The following is a 6,687-nucleotide window of genomic DNA, read 5'->3' on the forward strand; positions in this document are numbered from 1 at the left end:
GCTGGTACCCCGATTAGAGGAGGAAGCACCTAAACCTACATCACCAGCGCATGATACGACCGACCGGCCACCTCGTGGCCGCGACAGAGAGGCCTCTCGGCCCTCCACTCAAGCTGCACCCCGGCGCCGCTCAAAAAATACCAAGGCACGGGAAAATGCGCCAGACCTGCGGGATATACTGGAGGACAAGGCAAGGCAAACAAGATCGATCTACGGATTGCGTGGGCGCCCCACGATATGTGATGATAACCTTCACGCCGGATATGGCAATTCCGGCCCGGCCGAACACAGTAGACAAAGCTCATTTGAGCTGCGTCGTGATATAGCTCAATATAGAGGCACCGCACACCCACTATGCTTCACAGATGAAGTGATGGATCATCAAATACCTGAGGGTTTCAAACCCGTAAACATTGAATCATACGATGGCACAACAGATCCCGCTGTCTGGATCGAGGACTATCTCCTTCATATCCACATGGCCTGCGGTGATGAGTTACATGCCATCAAATACCTCCCACTCAAGCTTAAAGGACCAGCTCGGCATTGGCTTAACAGCTTGCCAGCGGAGTCAATTGCTTGTTGGGAAGACCTGGAAGCCGCATTTCTCGACAACTTCCAGGGCACTTATGTGCGACCACCAGACGCCGATGACCTAAGCCACATAATTCAGTAACCAGAGGAATCAGCCAGACAATTCTGGACACGGTTCCTAACCAAGAAAAATCAAATCGTCGACTGTCCGGATGCAGAGGCCCTTGCAGCCTTCAAACATAACATCCGCGACGAGTGGCTTGCCCGGCACCTAGGACAGGAAAAGCCGAAATCCATGGCAGCCCTTACAACACTCATGACCCACTTTTGCACGGGAGAGGACAGCTGGCTAGCTCGTAGTAACAACATGACCAAGAGCCCTGGTAATTCGGATACCAAGGACAGCAACGGCAGGTCGCGTCGCAACAAGCACAAGCGCCACATTAATGGTAATAATGCTGAGGATACGGCAGTCAATGTCGGATTCAGAGGCTCTAAAATCGGTCAGCGGAAAAAGCCATTCAAAAGAAATACTCCGGGCCCATCCAATTTGGACCGAATACTCGATCGCTCGTGCCAGATACACAGCACCCCCAAAAAGACATCCAACCACACCAACAGGGATTGTTGGGTGTTCAAGCAGGCAGGCAAGTTAAATGCCAAAAACAATGACAAGCGGCTGCATAGCGACGACGAGGAAGAGCCCCGGCCTCCGAACAATAGAGGACATAAGGGCTTCCCACTACAAGTGCGGACGGTGAACATGATATACGCAACCCACATACCAAAAAGGGAGCGAAAGCGTGCACTAAGGGACATATATGCGATGGAGCCAGTCGCCCCAAAGTTCAATCCGTGGTCCTCCTGCCCGATCACTTTTGATCGAAGGGACCACCCCACTAGCATCCACCATGGCAGATTCGCTGCATTGGTTCTAGACCCAATCATTGACGGATTTCACCTCACTAGAGTCCTGATGGACGGCGGCAGCACCCTGAACCTGCTTTATCAGGATACAGTGCGCAAAATGGGCATAGACCCCTCAAGGATTAAACCCACAAACACGACCTTTAAGGGTGTCATACCAGGTGTAGAGGCCAATTGTACAGGCTCAGTTACACTTGAAGTGGTCTTCGGATCCCCGGATAACTTCCAAAGCAAGGAGTTAATCTTTGACATAGTCCCGTTCCGCAGCGGCTATCACGCACTGCTCGGACAAACCGCATTTTCAAAGTTCAATGCGGTGCCGCACTATGCATACCTCAAGCTCAAGATGCCAGGCCCTCGAGGAGTCATTACGGTCAACGGAAACACCAAACGCTCTCTCCGAACGGAGGAGCACACGACGGCTCTCGTGGCAGAAGTACAAAGCAACCTCTCAAGGCAATTCTTGAGTCTGACTAATAAACGTCCGGACACCGTCAAGCGCGCCCGGAGTAACCTACAACAAGACCGTCTGGCACGTCCCGAGCACGCGTAGCAATGCGGCCCCAACCCCAGCCCTCGCGAAATTGCGAAACTAGTACTACGCTTACATAATTACGCTCTGGAAATACCATGGGCATAGGGGGAGGGGCACGACCACGGCAGGCCCAGAATGCGGCTCAACCGCACCAGGGGCTCCCGATTGTGTAATTCCTTTTTCTTACTTTCAGGACTCCTTCATGAAGAAGCCCTCTCCGGCAGTAGAATCGCCGAACAAATGATGCAATAGCCAAGGAAGCAGAAAGCTACGTCGAGTTTCCACGTGGTCTCTATAACGAGCAGTATACTTGTTTTACATATCATCCCGCAGCTCGCTCCTGGAGGGGGACATGTCAAATAGTCCCGTCCCTTGCTTATCGCACTATTTGTATCATTCTGCTTTTACCGCAACTTTTTTAATAAACAATGCACAGCTTTTGCCTAATATTGCATTCCTTTTTCTTATCTATATATGTTCACTTATGACATGTTGCATCCGTACGCTTTGGTACGGCCAAATACACCAGGGGCTTAAGTACCCCAAAATATGGTGTGATAAGTCCGAACACTTTCACAAGTGCGGCACCCCGAACTTATAGCATTATATGCATCGGCTCCGAATCATGTCTTGGGTCAATAGTTGGGTTTGCCCGGATCCCATGTTTTGGTACCTTACGTTTTGTTATATCGGCTAAGGTAGCGCTGGGAGAACCACTGCGATTGTGCCCTGGTTGAGCTGGGTTAAGCACCTCAGTGGAGAAAGCTAAAACTGACCGTCATGAGAGGGCGAGAGCCGGTCGCTGTTCGAGAGGTTTTCGAGTCCACAAAGACTTATGCCGCTTAGAGCGAGGAGTCGGCTTTGTCCGGCCCAGGCATGGATAGTGCCCCGAACTCGGTCTTTCAAATACTAGGGGCTTTGCCGAAATTTAAAATTATAGAATTCTCTAGCTAAGTGAGAGTGTTCAAGCATTATAGTCCGGTTGCCTCGTTCATTGCATTGAGCGCCTCCCTCGAAGGACCCAAGAATTGGAAAAAGAGCGCTCAAGTTTATCCCGAACACCTCAACACTCGCGGCATGGAGGCAGAAGTCAACAACTCGCCATCTCTCAAATTTAATAAACGGCCGCACAGAAGGTAATATTTTAAATTCACAAGCGTTGCTTAGCGCATATGAACAAGTTTTCAAGCGTACAGGATAACAAATGCGAGTTTACTCAAAAATTACATCTTTGGAGCATTCACCCACTATAAGGCGGGCACCCTTCAGGACGCCCACATAATACATCTCGGGCTTGCGATACTCCCTGCCCGGTGGTGGAGCGTCCGTCACAAGCTTCTCAACGTCCATCTTGCCCCAGTGCACTTTAGCACGGGCAAGGGCCCTACGGGCACCTTTGACACAGATGGAGCACTTGATGACTTCAATCCATGGACAGGCGTCCACCAGCTGCCTCACCAGCCCAAAGTAGCACCCAGGCATGGCTTCCTTAGACCACACCCGAACTATGATGCCCTTCATGGCTTGTTCGGCCACCTTATGGAGCTCGACCAGCTGCTTCAGCTGGTCGCTCAAGGGAACTGGGTGTCCGGCCTTAGCATACTGAGACCAGAACACCTTCTGCGTCGACCTGCCCTCCTCGGCCCGGTAGAATGCGACAGCGTCGGACACACTGCGGGGCAGATTTGCGAATGCTCCTGGAGAGCTCCGGTTTCGTGTAAGTAACAAGTAATTCACTTTCACGTGCTTGCTTTGCATGAAGAATGCCTTACCCACCGCTATCTTTTTCATTGCCTCAATTTCCTGGAGGGCTTTTTGGGCTTCGGCCTTAGTGGCTTTGGCGCTCTCAAGAGCCGAGGCGAGCTCGGACTCTCGACTCTTTGAGTCACGCTCCAAACTCTCGTGTTTCTCCACGAGAGCCTGGAGCTCTTGCCGCACCTTCGCCACCCGCGCCTCCTATTTCTCTCGCTCGGTGCGCTTCGCGGCCGCATTGCTTTCGGCCTTGGACACTGCTTCCTTCAGGGTCGCCACCTCATTCGTGGCCCCTGCAATTCTCACGTTATTTTTGTCATTTTTTGCAACCACATCTTTTATATACTTCCATAAGGTATTACTTACCTTCCTTGTCCTAAGCTGCTTTTTGGCAACGCCGAGCTCGTTCTCGGACCGCTCGAGGCTCTGCTTCAATGCACTGACCTTCATAGTCAGTGCGGCAGAGGTCAGCAGCGCAGCCTGCATTCCCTATATTGACATACTTATGTTAGACTCCTGCATACATCTTTTTAGATCTTCAGTTCGGCTTTTCTTTCTGAACACCAAACTGAGCATCAGGGGCTACTGTCTATGCGGTAATATTTTTACATATCTTAAATACATACCTCAAAGCCTGTTAGAAGGCTGGCACAGGCTCCAGTCAGCCCGCTCTTGGCGGACTGAACTTTCTGGATCACCACACTCATAACAGTGCGGTGCTCCTCATCGATGGAGGCACCGTTAAGCGCCTCCAGCAAATTATCCGGTGCCTCCGGTTGGACGGAGGTCACCGGTGTTGCAGTCTCGCCCTTCTTACGAAGGGGCCGCCTGCCGGACTCTAGAACCATTGAAGGTTCCGGTGCGGAGTCCGGCCCAGGGCCGGACTTAGAGCCCTTTGGGGTTTGATCCCCCTTGTACCTGGAGTCCGGGAGGTTGCCTTCCGGCGCCTCCTAGACCTCCTCCTCCTGGCTGGGCCCCTTTTGGGACCCCACCTCAGCGTCATCCGCAGCGCGAGGAGAGGAGGCAGCCGGAAGTGAAGTGCTATTCACGTCCACGGAGCCAGGGAGCCGCTCGTTGAAGTGTCGAGCCCGTCCTTGGGCGGGCTGCAGTGTTATATTCGGCGTTAGGAGATTCTATACAACAAACGAAACGCCATGAGTTATTCTGGTATCCGGACACTTACGATGTCGCCAGGGGCTTAGCCCTCGGTGGCCACTCCTCTTCGCCGTCGTCGATGTTGCTGGAGTAGTCCGGAGGAAGGGTCCTTCCCTTCTTGGACCCTCCGGCCTCCCCAGTTGGGGCAGCCTTCCTTTTCTTCTCTCCCCCGCTGGGGAAGAGGCCTCTTTTTCCTCCTCCTCTTCTTCGCGGGAGGAGTCCGCCTCGGAGTCATCGGACGATGAGTCCGACAACACCTGGCGCCGGGAACTCCTTCGAGTTCCCGTGGCCTTCTTCTTGGCCTTCTTCTCCGGCAGCACGTGAGGTGTCAGAACCAGCAGCCCCGTCAATCGAGCATCCGCCGGGTCTTTTCGCAAGGAAGCCAGACAGTCAACCTGCCCGGACGTCTTCTGCCAGGCCTGTCAAAGGTAAGGGAGTTTAGATCCCGCATAGAGTCAAACTATGAAAAACAAGTGTGCTATAAAGGGTAAAATAGCTTACCTCACTGGCTTGACGCCGCGAGATGAATCCACGATCATCGGTAGCGGATGCGGGAGCCTCGGCGCCCTTGAACAGCACCTTCCAGGCATCTTCGTACGTAGTGTCGAAGAGCCTGCTCAAGGTTTGGTGTTGTGCCGGATCAAACTCCCACAAGTTGAAGGCCCGTTCTTGGCACAGGAGGATCCGGCGGATGAGCATGACCTGGACTACGTTGACAAGCTTGAGCTTCTTGTTCACCAGGTTTTGGACGCAGGATTGGAGTCCGGTCAGCTCGGTCAGGCCCCATGTCAGGCCCGTCTCTTTGCAAGAGGTGAGCCGTGTAGGGAAGCCAGATCGGAATTCGGAGGCCGCTGCCCATTTAAGGTCACGCGGCTCAGTGATGTAGAACCACCCCGATTCCCACCCCTTTATGGTCTCCACGAAGGAGCCCTCGAGCCATAAGACGTTGGGCATCCTGCCCACCATGGCACCTCCGCATTCCGCCTGGCGGCCGCCCACTACCTTCGGCTTGACATTGAATGTAACGCCCCAGATTCGATGCGCCAGGTGTCCGCCAGTTATTCGCCGTTCTTGCCATGTCATTTGCTTGCGTGTTGCATTTTATCATGTCATCACGTGCATCTCATTTCGCGTTCATGTTCGTCTCATGCATCCGAGCATTTTCCCCGTTGTCCGTTTTGAAATCCGGCACTCCTATGTTCCCCCAGCGTCCCCCTTTTCTCTCTCGTTGTGAGCGGGTGTTAAACTTTCTCGGAATGGACCGAGTCTTGCCAAGCGGCCTTGGTATACCACCGGTAGACCGCCTGTCAAGTTTTGTGCCATTTGGATGTCGTTTGATGCTCCAACGGTTAACCGGGTAACCGTAAAAGCCTCTTTTGTCTTGCAGCCCAACACCCATCCAAAGTGGCCCAAAACCCAGTAAACTCCCCTCCATGCTCTCGGTCGTTCGATCACGATCGCGTGGCCGAAAAGCGCACCTCATTTGGAGTCTCCTAGCTCCCTCTACCTATTTATAGACCCTCTCCCCTGAAATTCTCGGTCTAACCTGAGCCTCCTTCTACCTCGCACCGCCGGACGAAAACCCCCGCTGGCCGGACATGTCCGCCCGTCCAGCGCCACCGCGCCCAGCCAACGGGAAGCTGCCACGTGGTGCTCCCCACCGCCGGCCGCCGCCGGCCCGCCCGAGCCCGCCTCCGGCACTCCTGGCCCGCGCGCCGCCCGCCGTCGGGTCCCGTCCCTGCCGCCGGTGCCCTCGCCACCTGGTGCCGGTGACCTCCGCCACC

This window comes from Triticum dicoccoides, chromosome 1B (assembly GCF_002162155.2).
Source record: "Triticum dicoccoides isolate Atlit2015 ecotype Zavitan chromosome 1B, WEW_v2.0, whole genome shotgun sequence".
Taxonomy (NCBI): domain Eukaryota; kingdom Viridiplantae; phylum Streptophyta; class Magnoliopsida; order Poales; family Poaceae; genus Triticum; species Triticum dicoccoides.